Raw genomic sequence first — 16,269 nt, forward strand, 5'->3', positions numbered from 1 at the left:
ATACCATCTTTCCCAATTGATTAGAAAATGAATACAATTCCCATATCAGTAATTATAACCCAAACAAGCTGCTATAGAGAACCACTGTCTCAGCAGTTAACAGTACAGAGAAGCCATTTTATTAGCCTTAGCAAGTAACACAAAAGAAGAAACCCTTACATGTATAATTCAGACACTTGTCCCCGAGCTTCAGATAATTTCAGAGTGATGTCTTCTAGGGTAAATAAAGGAGGGAGCTTCAAACTGTAACTTTGCTTGGACATAATAAAACATCGCAACTAAAGGTATTTAAAAAAGTGTTTTGTTGGAATTCCATATGTGGCCTTGAGTTCTTCAAATGACATAAATGTATTGCCATTATAAAGATCAGACACCTTAGCTACGCCTTGGGTCGACCAAGTTTTAAAACCAGGATCCGCTCTGCTGGGCTGGAGCTATCATTACCAAAGATAGCAGTAAACTGGGGTAACTGTGATGTCTGTCCCAAATACGCGAGAGCATCGTGCCAAACCATTATTCTATTTTTTAAGAAAGGGTTTTTAGATTGTTTGACCAGTTTTTTCTTATTTGCTGAATACCTATATAATTCTAGAGGGATATTGATCAACTGGGATTCCATTGAGACCCAAGGAGGGGAGTGATCCTGAACAAAATAAAACATTCCTGCTCTAATTTGGGCTGCCCAGAAATACCATATAAGATTTGGTAGCTGTAAGCCCCCTCTATCATACGGCAGATATAACAGGGAAAGCCTGAGTCTTGGACGTCTATTATTCCAGATGAAATTAGAAAATAATTTCTTTAATAAGTAAAAGAAAGATGATGGAGGAGAAAGTGGGATAGATTGGAAAAGGTACAGGAACCTCAGTAAAATTGACATTTTTGGAATGTTTATGCGTCCAATCAAATTTATGAGCAATTTCATCCATCTGTTTATAAGTTGAATAACTGAGTCTGTGAGAGGGTTATAATTAGTTGGGATAATTTTAACAATAGTAGGATTAATTTTCACACCCAAATAGGTAAACCCTGTTCTGACAAAATTACGTCATCCACGTACGGGGCTATACGATGTTCTGTATCTCCTATAGTTATTCCTGCTATGTTAGCCTGTTTTCGAATTGCCATAGCAAGTGGCTCATTGGCCAGGATAAACAGGAGGGGAGATAGGGGTCAGCCCTGTCTTCTTCCCCGTTGGAGTTTAAAAGATGCCGAAAAAGCCCGTTAGTCAAAACTTCACCCTTTGGGTTACAAAATAGAAGCTGTATCCACCTTAGAAATTTTCCCCCTATTCCACTCCACTCTGTCGAAGGCTTTCTCGGCATCCAATGACAGAATAGTGCTATCAGAGCTTCCAGATTTTTCATAAAGTATATTAAGCACTCTTCGAATGTTGCGGAAGCCCTGCCTTCCCTTACAGATCCATTTTGGTCAGGGTGGACCATTTTTGGCAAGAGTGGCTCCAGCCTCCTAGCTAAGCTGGCAGGCACTCTGTGAGCCACATGGAGAGGATATTGATGGGCTCACAGAGTGCATCACTGATTACATCAACTTCTGTGTGGACTGCAATGTTCTGACAAGAACTGTCCTTTGTTATTCAAATAACAAGCCACGGGTAACAAAGGACATTAAGGACATCCTGAACGCTAAAAAGAGGGTGTTTAGAGATGGATATAGGGAGGAGCTCACGGCAATACAGAGGGACCTGAAAGCCAGGATCAGGCAGGCGAAAGACAGGTATAGGAGGAAGCTTGAGTGGGAACTCCAGCAGAACAACATGAGAGAGGTCAAGAGTGGGATGAGGACCATCACTGGGTTCCGGCAAACGAGCAACAGAGGAGCTGAAGGCAGTGTGGACAGTGCCAACGAACTTAACCTGTTCTTTAACAGATTTCACATTGCAGCCTCTGCCCATTCCCCACATGAGTCATCTGTTGTTGGCCCCCAACCAACACATATTCCACTCTCCCCTCCTACCCCTCCTCACAGCCCCCCACCCTGCTCTCATGACGATACCCCTTCCCCACACGAAACCACCACGGTGGGCTTCACAGCTGAACAGGTGAGAAGACAGCTGAAACGTCTCAATCCAAGCAAGGCTGCAGGACCGGATGGTGTCAGTACCAGGGTGCTCAAAGCCTGTGCCCCTCAGCTATGTGGAGTACTTCGCCATGTATTCAACCTGAGCCTGAGGCTCCGGAGGGTTCCTGTGCTGTGGAAGATGTCCTGCCTCGTCCCTGTGCCAAAGACGCCACGCCCCAGCGGCCTCAATGACTACAGACCGGTAGCATTGACCTCCCACATCATGAAGACCCTGGAGAGACTTGTTCTGGAGCTGCTCCGGCCTATGGTCAGGCCACACTTAGATCCCCTCCAGTTCCCCTACCAGCCCCGACTAGGAGTTGAGGATGACATCATCTACCTGCTGAACCGTGTCTACGCCCACCTGCACAAGCCAGCGAGCACTGTGAAGGTCATGTTTTTTGACTTCTCCAGTGCGTTCAAATCCATCCGCCCTGCTTTGCTGGGGGAGAAGCTGACAGCGATGCAGGTGGATGCTTTCCTGGTTGTCATGGATTCTTGATTACCTGACTGGCAGGTCACTTGGATGAGGGAATTAAATGCAGCATCTCCAAGTTTGCGGATGACACGAAGCTGGGCGGCAGTGTTAGCTGTGAGAAGGATGCTAAGAGGATGCAGGGTGGCTTGGATAGGTTGTGTGAGTGGGCAAATTCATGGCAGATGCAATTTAATGTGGATAAATGTGAAGTTATCCACTTTGGTGGCAAAAATAGGAAAACAGATTATTATCTGAATGGTGGCCGATTAGGAAAAGGGGAGGTGCAACGAGACCTGGGTGTCATTATACACCAGTCATTGAAAGTGGGCATGCAGGTACAGCAGGCGGTGAAAAAGGCGAATGGTATGCTGGCATTTATAGCGAGAGGATTCGAGTACAGGAGCAGGGAGGTACTACTACAGTTGTACAAGGCCTTGGTGAGACCACACCTGGAGTATTGTGTGCAGTTTTGGTCCCCTAATCTGAGGAAAGACATCCTTGCCATAGAGGGAGTACAAAGAAGGTTCACCAGATTGATTCCTGGGATGGCAGGACTTTCATATGAAGAAAGACTGGATGAACTGGGCTTGTACTCGTTGGAATTTAGAAGATTGAGGGGGGATCTGATTGAAATGTATAAAATCCTAAAGGGATTGGACAGGCTAGGATTGTTCCTGATGTTGGGGAAGTCCAGAACAAGGGGTCACAGTTTGAGGATAAAGCCTTTTAGGACCAAGATTAGGAAAAACTTCTTCACACAGAGAGTGGTGAATCTGTGGAATTCTCTGCCACAGGAAACAGTTGAGGCCAGTTCATTGGCTAAATTTAAGAGGGAGTTAGATATGGCCCTTGTGGCTACAGGGATCAGGGGGTATGGAGGGAAGGCTGGGGCGGGGTTCTGAGTTGGATGATCAGCCATGATCATAATAAATGGCGGTGCAGGCTCAAAGGGCCGAATGGCCTACTCCTGCACCTATTTTCTATGTTTCTATGTTTCTATGTTATGGGGGAGAAGGCAGGAAAATGGGGCCGAGAGGGTAATAAGCCAGCCATGATGGAATGGCTAAGCAGACATGATCGGCTGAGTGGCCTAATTGTGTTCCCGAGTCTTAATTGTCCTTTATTGTCCGTTCACTCTGCCTGAGTGCAGGCGAGCTCCTCGGGAGGGCCATGGGAGGAAACAATGGTCATTTTGTGAAAAGCTGCAGTTCACAAAAGAAAAACACTTGAATTTCTGCGTCTGAGAAATCTTTCTGCACCTTTGGCATAAATACATGCAAAATACTAATTACTATTAAATTATCCAATAGTTCAAACCATGATTCGGCAGGCTATTTTCTTGATTTCATTTCAAACGAACAAATAATTCAAGGCTTGAATTAACAGCTGACAATTTGAAGATGTACACTTGGAATCTGTCAGCTGTGCCTGGAAAATCGAGGCATTTCTGACATTTGGGGAATCTTTTGAGGTGTAGCACATGAAGGGAATCATTTTAATTATAAACACGAGCAAGTCTGCAGACGCTGGAAATCCAGAGCAACTCACCCAAAACGCTGGAGGAACTCAGCAGCTCAGGCAGCGTCTTTGGGAATGAGTAAACAGTCGGTGTTTCAGGCCGAGGCCTTTTATTGGGACTGTAAAGGGAGGGGGAAGATGCTAGGATATAAAGGTGAGGAGAGGAGAAGGAGGCCAGCTGGAAGGTCATAGGTGAAGACAGGTGGGTGGGAAAGGTCAAGGGCTGGAGAAGAAAGAATCTGAGAGAGGAGAGGAGAAGAGAGTGGACCACAGGAGAGATGGAGGGAGGTGGGGACCCAGGGAGAAGTAATAGACATGTGAGAAGTAAAAGCTCAGAGTGGGGAATTGAGGAAGGAGAGGGGAAGGGAAAGATTTTTTTTAATTTTTAAAAATAATTTTAATTCTGTAAAAATAGTGAAAGAATGCAAATTTCCATATTAATTAAAAAATCCAGAATTTGCACATGCAACAGTTTTGTTTAAGTTCAGGCCAAAATAAACAAGGAACGTGATAGATGGAAAAATAACAGCTCCATCACACCATTAACCGATTCACCTTTAATCCAATATGCACTGAGATTACAAACTAGCTCACATCACCGCTTCTAAAGAACGCACTGCACATTTGCTCTTATCTAAAGCTCTCAAACTAAAAGAACAGTTCGAGAGACTCCGGTGGAAGAAGCAGTTGTTATTCCATTCATGATTCATAAAAACATAAGAAATCGGAGCAGGAGTAGGCCATCCGGCCCAACAAGCCTGCCCCGCCATTCAATAAGATCATGGCTGATCTGTCTGTAAACTCAGCTCCACCTACCTGTCTTTTCCCCATAACCCTTAATTCCCCTACTATCTATCCTCGCCAGCCCTTTACATTTCCCACCCATCACCTGCCTTCAACTCCCCTCCCCTACACACCAACCTTTCCCATCACCTGGTCTACCTATCACCTGCCAGCTGTACTCCCCCCACTTCTTATTCTGGCGCCTTCCCCCTTCCTTTCCAGTCCTGACGAAGGGTCTCGGCCCAAGGGTTCATTCCCCCCCATAGATGCTGCCTGACCTGCGGAGTTCCTCCAGCATTGTGTGTGTGTGTGTGTGTGTGTGTGTGTGTGTGTGTGTGTGTGTGTGTGTGTGTGTGAGTGTGTGTGTGTGTGTGTGTGTGTGTGTGTGTGTGTGTGTGTGTGTGTGTGTGTGTGTGTGTGTGTGTCTGTGTGTGTGTGTGTGTGTGTGTGTGTGTGTGTGTGTGTGTGTGTGTGTGTGTGTGTGTGTGTGTGTGTGTGTGTGTGCGCGCGCGCGTGTGGTGGGGTCTCTGAATTGCCAGCATCTGCAGAATCTGTGATTATAACACTTTAGAATGCTGGACATCGCGCAGCTCCAAGCAAACGGCAGTTACAATGTTTGTCAACAGGAAAGAAAGCAGATGAACATGGGCCAACTGCTGTCCCCTTCCAGGAATCAGTATCAGTGAGAGTAAAAGCCCAGACACATCAGTCTGTATTGCAACACATCCCGTTCTGGCACACTTATCCAGACACCTGTATCTTGTGGTGGAGCATGGACTGCTCGTCACCTTCAGCAGATGTACAAGTTCCAGAGACGACAACCAACTTTTTGATCGCTTAATGAACAATAAGCGACCTTTCATCAGCACTCTTGACTTGACAACAGCTTTCAAACAGCACACAGAAGAAAGCTCTCCATTGGTGTTTGCCTGATTTCGGTAGGCTATTCAAAAAATATCCATGATGGCCACCAGTCACGCAAGGGGTATGTTAAAGTTTGTACTTCATGATAAAATTACCTTATCTTTGAGCTGAGCCAAGAACAGGGGAAGCAGGTGCTCAACAGTGCTGTCCTTGCCTGGGATGGTGGACAAGCCCATAATAACAGAGGCCAGAGCTGACTTCACATGTTGATTGGTGTCAGACACAAGTACCTGGAAAAGAAACACAAAAAATGATTAAATGAAAACCTAGACAGATATTTCAGTCAACACGCACAAAATGCTGGAGGAACTCAGCTGGCCAGGCAGCACCTACAGAAACGTCGACTGTACTGTTCCCCATAGAAGCTGCCTGGCCTGCTGAGTCCCTCCAGCACTTTGTGTGTGTTGTTCGGATTTCCAGCATCTGCAGATTTTCTCTTGTTTGTCATTAGATATCTCAGTCATGTTGCCATCCTGCTCCACGTTCTTATGATCCACCTGGTCAGTCACGGATCATTCTTACATAATTTCTTTTACAGTTTGATATTCTAGTTTATATAAATCATGGAACAGAACCGGCCCTATAACCCACAATGTTATACTTAAATTCCTAATCAAGTGGGCAATCTAATCTACTCAATGTCCATATTCTTCCGTTTTCCTCACATTCGTGTGCTTAGCTAAACGTCATTAAAAGTCCCCGATATATCCGCCTCTACCATCACTCCAGGCAGCCAACACTATGTTAAAAAACGAGCAACACACACAAGATGCTGGAGGAACTCAGCAGGCCAGGCAGCACCTGTGGAGAAAAGGACAGTCGACATTTCTGTCCAAAACCCTTTGGCAGGACTCAACCCTTTGGGAGAGGGGGAGGGAGTGGGAGAGGGAGATGGGGCGGGAGAGGGGACGGGAGAGGGGGCAAGATGTGGCTCGTGCTTGGATATTGAGCTTTTCCAGTTACAAGCAGTTCAGAGTGATAAAACCTGAATTAAAAGGTGCCTGAATCCTCGTTTCGGGCCCACCCGAAATACTGAGGGACTTTTTCCTGAAGTGAATGAGATGAGTTGCTACATTAATTTCAGATAGACTGTATAACCAGCCAAGAATTTGAGAAGGCATATTACCTTAACAGACAGCAAGATGTGACTTATTATGACAGTCTCCCTGCAATCTACTGGCAAGTTTTCACAAAAATCTGCAAGATAGAGTACTGCATGTTGAAGAGTTATTCTCAAACAAAACAGTGGAGTCAAAGGAAAGAACAGCACAGAAACAGGCCCTTCAGCCCATCTATTCTGTGCCAATCCATTTAAGTTGCCTACTCCCATCGACCTGCATCTGGACCATAGCCCTCAATACCACGACCATCTACGTGCCCATCCAAACTTCTCTTAAACGTTGAAATCGAGCTTGCACGCACCACTTGCGCTGGCAGCTCGTTCCACACTCTCACCACACTGATAAATCAATAAAGTTTAACAGATGAAGCAATTGCTGAAAAGCATCTGCCTACATATTTGTATCATTTCACAAGATAGTGGCAAGAGAAAACATACATTCTGAAGCACAGTTTAAGTCACACAAGGAAAAGCAAGGCCAGCACCTACAGCGTAAACATCAAGAGTCAGACGGCACAGGTTCAATTCTGGCACATCTGTACCTTCTCCCCGTGACGGCGTGGGTTTCCTTCGAGTGCTCATTTCATCCCCCATTCCAGTTGGTACGTTAACTGGTCATTGTAAATCGTCCCGTGATTAGGCTAGGATTGAATCGGGGGATAGCTGGGCAGCATGGCTCGGTGGACCTATTCTGCACTGTAATCTTAATAAATAGATGTTCAGAGGTATCAAATTGGCCCACTCCTCTTCTACAGTGTCGGCCAAGTTGTTCTGGTGAGTTGGCATTAATGTACCAGCTACTGAAAATGACTGATAAAGAACTTTGGCAGGCACATCACAACTGACTTGAAACATTTGATTTATGGAAACTGCCCAGGCCAAGACGACTGATGCTGCGATACTTATCCCGGCCAGCTCCACTTTGCATGAAGGCATAATCCATGACTAAACTACCACAATCTGAAAGGCCAAATATAATTCATGCATTCCTTTTCAAAACGCACAACTGGAGCCAGATTTTGTGGATAAAGTGGGTCCATCTGGGAAGCAACATCTCAATCTTTCTACCTTTGTCTGCCAGCTTGCTTACTCGAAAGTAGGGAATCCACATTACACTACCAAAGACGGTTCATGAAGCAATCCCTTTCGCATCTTCGTTTTACTTCAGAGGCTGTCCTCTCCAATCTGCTGACTCGATTTCGGGCTGATCGGGCACTTTGCTGTCTCCAAGTGCTTCATAAGCCCACGGTCCACTCCACCTCTCGCTGATTAAAGCGCTGAAGAAGATTGAAATCAAGTCAGGCGCGCAGGGCAAGGGAGCCTCTGTAAACGTGATTTACACGTCTATCAGCCTCTCGCTGGCTGCTGCTGGAGAAGGCGCCAGCTTGTGGCAGCCTCTCACTGGCTGTTCCCGAGGGAAGGGCCTCGCGCTCAAGTGAATCTCCCTCTCTGCCCCGAGGCTGTCGGCCGATGGTACCTGAGCATGCTTTAATCGAAGTAGATTTCGACTCATTCAGGTTTATGATGTGCTCTAGTTTCTAGTTCCAGTTTATCTCTCTATGTGATGATGCGCTTCTGTAGACACAATCGGTGGACAGTGGTGTGGCTGGGTGGCCTGACATCCACCCCAGTTTCTTTGATGAAAGATCCGATCAAGTGACACGTACACGAGAAAAGATACAGCTTATTAGGCAGTCAATGATTCCTTAAGGTTGTCATGGCCAGGGGCGGTAATGGGGACAATCTCCCACTACAGACTAAATGCTCCTAATGGCATGCACCTTAAACAGCCTCTCACACCAAGTCCAGCTCCTGGCCTTTGCATGTGGCTTACTGACAGCAGAAGGCAGGTCACTGACACTTTAAAACTGGTCACTTCGGTCAGATGGGGCTCATGGTTAGCAGCTCATCTAGGAGAAGGAAGACTCTGATCTCAAACCTCCAATGCCTTGCGCCTATACCCACTCACAGGAGTAAACCCCGAGGGAAAAATCCGGAGCCGGATTCTCCGAGGCAGTCCTACGTTGAGTTCAACGCTGACTGGCAACTCCTGCGACGCCACTGGTACCAAACTGTATCAGTCTCTGCCGATCCTTTGGATTCATCAGATGCGTGGAGATGGGGAGCCTGCTACATGGGCACCAGCTTGCTCTCCATATCATACTGCCCTGGCTTACCTATCACGTAGACAGCTGCACGTAACATCCATGGTGGACCCTGACCAACGGAGGGCCTTGGGTTAGGCAGTCAGTGGTACAAACGTAAAGAACACCATTCACTCTTTTTCACAATCTGACAACCTTTCAAGACTCTGCACAAGCAATGAAGTGCACTTTGTAAGGAGCAGCCACCATCGAAACATGAAGTCAAGTGGCACACAATTCCTTTCCATTAGCTGTTATCCAGTTCTGGGATCAGATCAGGATGCCAAAGGGGAGGCATGCTGGCATGCTGTTCTCACTTGGAGAAGTGTCACCTGGATATGTGGTACGACATTAAATAGAGTCATAGAAAAGCACAGCGCAGAAAAGGCCCTTTGGCCCCTCTCGTCCGTTCTGAACAATTCAAACTGTCTACTCCCATCGGCTGCACCAGGTCCATAACATCACCACCCCCCCCATATCCCTACTATCCATGTACCTATTCAAACTTCTCTTAAATATTGAAATCAAAACTGCATGGGTCACTTGTGCTGGCAGCTTGTTCCACTCTTATCACCCTCTGTGTGAAGAAGTTTCCCCTCATGTTCCCCTTAAACTTGTCGCCTTTCACCCTTAACCCATGACCTCTGGTTGTAGTCCAACCCAACCTCAGTGGAAAAAAACCTGCTTACATTTACCCCATCCATACTCCCCCATAATATTGTACCGCCATCAAATCTCCTCTCAATCTTCTGCATTCTGAAGAATACAGTCCTAACCTATTCAATCTTTCCTTATAAGTCAGGTCCTCCAGACCAGGCACCATCCTTGTAAATTTTCTCTGCATTCTTTCAACCTTGTTTACATCTTTGACAGGAGTTCAAAGTTCAGGGGTGTCCAGGGAAGGGGTCGCACCTCTGGTGAAGGGGCTTGTCGTGTCCATTCCGGGGCAGCTCACTGACCTTTGCTCCCCACCGGACACTCATCTCTCCCCTGTGGCTGCAAGCAGCCATTTGCACGTGACAGCAGTCTCATACTCTGGTGAGACTGGGACAAGCCAGTCCTAGCACGCAAAGTCAGCCTCAGCGGACTGGGCGGGTGCGATCTACAGTAAAACCCAACGGCCAGGAAGGTGGCTCTGCATCGCTCTGTGGAGAGCGAGGGGCATGAAAAGACACAGAAAACGTCCTGGTCATCCACTGCAAACAAGAAGACCCCAGTTTCTTCTGGCGCTTGTTCATACCACTGGACCGGGACTTCTGAGGCCGAGAGAGTGGAACTGCCCCAGTGCAAAGGTTCTTCCATTTTAAAAACTCTCCCGCAAAGGTTTCCCGTCATCGTCGGACAATATGTGCAACCACCATGCATACTATACACAACCTTGACATTTGTCTCCTTACAGGCAGCCACAAAGCAAAGGAACCCAACAGAACCCATTAAAAACAGAAAACCATCAATCACACAATGCGCAGGAAAAAAAGACAAATTGTGCAAACAAGAAATGTAAGCAAATAATGTTCAGGACTGCACTGCAAAATGCCAGGTTGTACAGCTGGATCAAAGGCTCGTCTCCACTAGGAAAGTTACAGGCACAGATTGCAGTGTCATTGCCCAGAACAAGAGTCTATTAATAAAGTAATTGATAGTTGTTTCTGCTGCCAGAAAGTTGTCACTGTGCTTCACCAACAACATCTTAACCGGATGGAAAAGACAAGAATGAGAATTCCCAACCAACCTTTAACTTTGTTGGCCCCAGCTGCTCACACTTCAGACTCACAATCTTTCAACAGGTTTTGGAAAGCAGGAGCCAGATCATTTTCCGCAATTTCAGGACCCACGGTTTTCTGAAGCTTTAAAGGCAAGAGAAACTGAATGAGTAACAAAGATAGAGCGGGTTTCAATAGCAGCAATCTGTGCGTTAACACGTGAACAGAGGAATCACAAAGACAACACCATCTTTCTTTTCCACATTTGTCTCGCTGCTGCCATCAGGTAGAAGGTGCAGGAGCCTCAGGACTCTCACCACCAGGTTCAAGAACAGTTACTACCCCTCAACCATCAGGTAGAAGGTGCAGGAGGCTCAGGACCCACACCACCAGGTTCAAGAACAGTTACTACCCCTCAACCATCAGGTAGAAGGTGCAGGAGGCTCAGGACCCACACCACCAGGTTCAAGAACAGTTACTACCCCTCAACCATCAGGTAGAAGGTGCAGGAGCCTCAGGACCCACACCACCAGGTTCAAGAACAGTTACTACCCCTCAACCATCAGGTTCTTGAACAACAGGGGATAAGTACACTCATTCGATTGAGATGTTCCCACAACCAATGATCTTACTTTAATTACTCTTTATCTTGTTATTTCATACTCTTGTTATTTATTGCTACTTATATATATTTGCATTTGTACTTGATCTTTTATTGATCCTGTTCACAGTAACTATTCTATAGAAATTGCTGAGTATGCCCACAGGAAAATGAATCTCAGGGTTGTATGTGGTGACATGTACAGGTGTCCCCCGCTTTTTGACCGTTCGCTTTACGAAACCTCACTGTTACGAAAGACCTATATTAGTACCCTGTTTTCGCTTTCAGAAGGCGTTTTCACTGTTACGAAAAAAAAATCAGCGGGCGATAAAAGGCAGCGGTCGATAAAAGGCAGCGCGCGACCCGAGTAGCCGCTCTCCTCCGGATTCGGAACGGCATTGCTTAAACACGAGCCTGTGAGCAGCCGTTTGCAAGATGAGTTCTATGGTGTCGGAAAAGCCTGAAAGAGCTCGTAAGGGTGTTACACTTAGCGTAAAACTAGACATAATTAAGCGTTTTCGATGGTGGTGAATGAAGTAAGAACAACGTGAGTTTGGGTTGTGGAAGCTGACGAACATGATGTTGAAGAGGTTTTGGCATCCCATGACCAAGAACTGACAGATGAAGAGCTGATGCAATTGGAAGAAAAAAGGATAACAATGGAAACCGAATGAGTAATGATAAAATACGACTTTAATTTTGAAAGGGTACGTCGGTTTAGGAGATATTTGCAGGATGGTTTGAGTCCTTACAAAGAACTGTGCGATAGAAAAGTGCGCAAGGCTCAGCAGTCAAGCAAGCCTTCCACATCAGCCACAGCAGACGACGAACCTCAACCTTCGACACCGAGGCGGGCAGAGATAGAAGATGAGCTGCCCGCTCTAATGGAAACAGACGATGATGAGATGACACCCCAGTGTCCCACCACCCCAACCCCCAGGCCACGGACAGATATCGAATTGTGGAGAATGCAACGGTAGCCGGGAGGCACACAGCACATCTTTAAGAAAGAAGCCGAAATAAATAAGTTAATTAATTAGGTGCCACCGACACGTAATTGCCGGCCCAGATCTGAGACGACGCAATCGGAAATCGGCACTGATCTGGGCCAACAGTTACACGTCGGGCGGCACCTAATTAATTAGCTTGTTTATTTCGGCTTTTTTCTTAAAGATGTGCTGTGTGCCTCCCGGCTACCGCTGCATTCCTGCATGCTTCGCAGCAATGTATCGCTCTGCAGCGTGGAGAGTGGGGGCCACTGCACCATCCAAACTCTGACTCAGCCTAACACACCATCATCAGTGTGCTCGGCGCTGCCTTCCCGATTCTGGTAAGTAATACTACACTGTACATACATTATTTCTACTTTAAATAGGCTGTGTATTTTTACGTGTTATTTGGTATGATTTGGCAGCTTCATAGCTTAAAGGTTAGTGGAGAGAGTGTTTTTGCCAACAGCACTTGCGTGAGATTTTCTGCCGATGGCGCTTGCGTGAGATTTTCTGCCGATGGCGCTTGCGTGAGATTTTTGCTACAGAGAACACTGCCGGCAATGATTGTGGAAAAGTATTTTTACTTTATATAGGCTGTGTGTTTATCATATCATTCCTGCTTTTACTATATGTTACTGTTATTTTAGGTTTTATGTGTTATTTGGCATAATTTGGTGGTTATTTTTGGGTCAGCGAACGCTCACAAAATTTTCCCAAATAAATAAATGGCAATTGTTTCTTCGTTTTACTACATTTCCGCTTACGAACCATTTCATAGGAACGCTCTACCTTTGGATGGCGGGGGAAACCTGTATGTACTCTGAAAATATCAACTTCAAAATTGAAAATCTGAACTGTACTTTAGCTACGGACTTCATTCCAAGATTAGTTTATATGTGGTCTTGAGTGTAGAAAGTGCCTTTTGTTATGATCTGTCATTAGCAATGATAGCAGAACATTATAAATACAATAAACTCCGTACCGTTATAATGCAATTGTTTTCCAATAATGGGTTAGTGCCAATTTCACAAGTGCTCTGGCAACCTTTATCTTGTTCTGGCATCTTCCCCCTTCCTTTCCAGTCCTGATGAAAGGTCTTGGCCCAAAATGTGACTGTTTATTCACTTCCATAGATGCTGTCTGACCTGCTGAGTTCCTCCTGCATTTTGTGTGAACTCTTTCCCATGAACCCTCCTTCAACTATCACTTTCTAGAATATTCCCCTTCTCCTCTTCCCCCCGACCCCACATTCTTATTCTGGCATCTTCCCCCTTCCTTTCCAGTCCTGATGAAGGGTCTCGGCCCAAAACGTCGACTGTTTATTCACTTCCTTAGATGCAGCCTGACCTGCTGAGTTCCTCCAGCATTTTTGTGTGTGTTACCTCACATAGAGCTTATTTTTGAACACGGGTTAGTTATCTTATAAAGACAAACAATATAAAGTCTTTTCCTTTTTCCTTGGGTAACAATCCTAAGCTGACAAAATGGCTGTGTTTTCTGTGTGCTTTTCAACACCGGTCCATCTGTAATTTGCTTTAATTTTCGATTAGGTTTACAGTTTTGAATTATGTAATTTTATCATGGGTGGCGGGGTGGAAATACATCTCTACCAAGAGAGGTGTAAGGCATTCCTTCCCTCCGCTAGCCTGCAGGTCACCCTTGGGCAAGGTGTAGCACCTGCTTAGCCAACCCCACCCACCCCAATCAGGGTCACGAGAAGCCATGGGGTAAGAGGAAAGAAACCCAGAGAAATGTTGCCGTTGTGTTCAGATGTTTATCAATGAGTGGATACCTCATGCTCTGGTAAAGAAATAAATCAGAAGGGAGAAAAAGGGAATGGTTAGATAAATGATGTCCATTTAGAAGCAGCATTCTTTAGTGTTACCCAGGTAAAACATAGTCACAGTCATAGTCATACTTTATTGATCCCAGGGGAAATTGGTTTTCATTACAGTTGCACCATAAATAAGAAATAGTAATAGAACCATAAATAGTTAAATAGTAATATGTAAATTATGCCAGTAAATTATGAAATAAGTCCAGGACCAGCCTACTGGCTCAGGGTGTCTGACCCTCCAAGGGAGGAGTTGTAAAGTTTGATGGCCACAGGCAGGAATGACTTCCTAAGACGCTCTGTGCTGCATCTCGGTGGAATGAGTCTCTGGCTGAATGTACTCCTGTGCCCACTCAGTACATTATGTAGTGGATGGGAGACATTGACCAAGATGGCATGCAACTTAGACAGCATCCTCTTTTCAGACACCACCGTGAGAGAGTCCAGTTCCATCCCAACAACACCACTGGCCTTACGAATGAGTTTGTTGATTCTGTTGGTGTCTACAGCTGTAATGATCTATCCTTGATAATATATCCACAGATAAACCAGCTGCTTCAGTACAGATTTTACACTCATACAGAACAGAAAGATTTAATCTCAATGCTTTGGGGTGGGACCGGAATTTTCTGGCCTTAAGAGACGGAATTTTAAATTTTTAAAGAAAGGCAAAGTTGAGAAAATATTGTCGTTGATGGCTCTGAATTCTAAAGTATGGTACACAGACAACAACGTGGGCAATTGTAATCAGCTAGTTTCTCAGGTCAAAAAAAGAACTAAATAATGTTATTTAATCATTAAACAATGTTTCTTGATTGTTAAATAATATTAACCTGATTGTTATTGTTTGCAATTAACTTATGTAGGCAATGTGCCTTACCTTGAAGATTTGGATTACACTGCGGTGAGAAAAGCAGGTTGATTTTAGTAGATCCGAGTGTTTTCCCAGGCTGGGAAAGTCTAAGACTAAAGGGCATAGATTTAATTGGAGACACAGAACAGAACAAGCTGTTCCGGCCCTTCAAACTGCACCGCCAGTAACCCACCAACTTGTGCAACAATCTACAATGACCCTTTAACCTACTAACCGGAATGCTTTTGGACTGTGCGAGGAAACTGGAGTACCAGGAGGAAGCCTGAGGCAACAAGGTTTTATACTGAGAACAAAGACCATCTGCTTCAAAAACTATAAACACACAGGAGATTCTGCAGATGCTGGAAATCTAGCACAAAATACTGGAGGAACTCAGCAGGCCAGGCAGCATCTATGGAAATGAAATAAACAGTCGATGTTTCGGGCCGCGACTGCTCTTCAGGGCTATAAGTCTGCTGACGACACAACTATTGTTGGCAGAATTTCAGATGGTAACAAGGAGCCGAAGAGGAGTGAGATAGATCAGCTGGTTGAGTGGTGTGGCAACAATCTGGCACTTTGTCAGTAAGACCAAGGAACTGATTGTGGACCATAGGAAGGTGAAGTTGAATCACCACCGCCCTACACTATACCTGGTCTGTGTGAAGTCAGCAGTGGGAAGGAACCAGCAAGGTCCAGTCCATCAAAAGCTTTAAGCAGCATTTAATTAATGCACTTCATCACAAAATTTACCACAATGACAGTAAAACCAAGGAACTGATTGTAGACGTCAGGAAAGGGAAGTCAAGGGAACATACATCAGTCCCAATCAAGGAGAATGTGGAAAGGGTGAGTAGTTTCAAGTTCCTGAGTGTCAAAGTCTCTGAGGATCGTCCTGGGCCCAACATATCGATGCAATTACAAAAAAAACGCACAAAAGTGGCTACATTTCATTCGGAGTTTGAGGAGAATTGGCAGGTCATCAAAGACGCTCTCAAATTTCTAGAGGTGCACCACGGAGAACGTTCTAACTGGTTGCATCGCTGTCTGGTATGGAGGGAACACTACACAGGATCAGAAAAGGCTGCAAGTCGTTATAAAATCAGCCAGTTCCATCACAGGCATTGGCCTCTCTGGCATCCAGATGCCTTCAAAAGGCAATGCACCAAAAAGGGGGCATCTATTAAGGACCCCATCACCCAAGATATGCCCTCTTCTCTTTGCTACCATCAAGGTA

General features: G+C 45.5%; 1 long non-coding RNA gene across 1 annotated transcript; it reads right to left on the minus strand.

Annotated features, from left to right (window-relative positions):
* Window positions 1-5,892: 5,892 nt before the first annotated feature.
* Window positions 5,893-15,107, minus strand: LOC134352824 (uncharacterized). Its single transcript, XR_010019470.1, has 3 exons — window positions 15,060-15,107; window positions 10,782-10,896; window positions 5,893-6,015 (listed from the first exon to the last, which is right to left on the minus strand). It is a non-coding gene; the product is annotated as an uncharacterized LOC134352824 (long non-coding RNA).
* Between the last annotated feature and the right edge of the window lie 1,162 nt (window positions 15,108-16,269).

This window comes from Mobula hypostoma, chromosome 10, assembly GCF_963921235.1.
Source record: "Mobula hypostoma chromosome 10, sMobHyp1.1, whole genome shotgun sequence".
NCBI lineage: Eukaryota > Metazoa > Chordata > Chondrichthyes > Myliobatiformes > Myliobatidae > Mobula > Mobula hypostoma.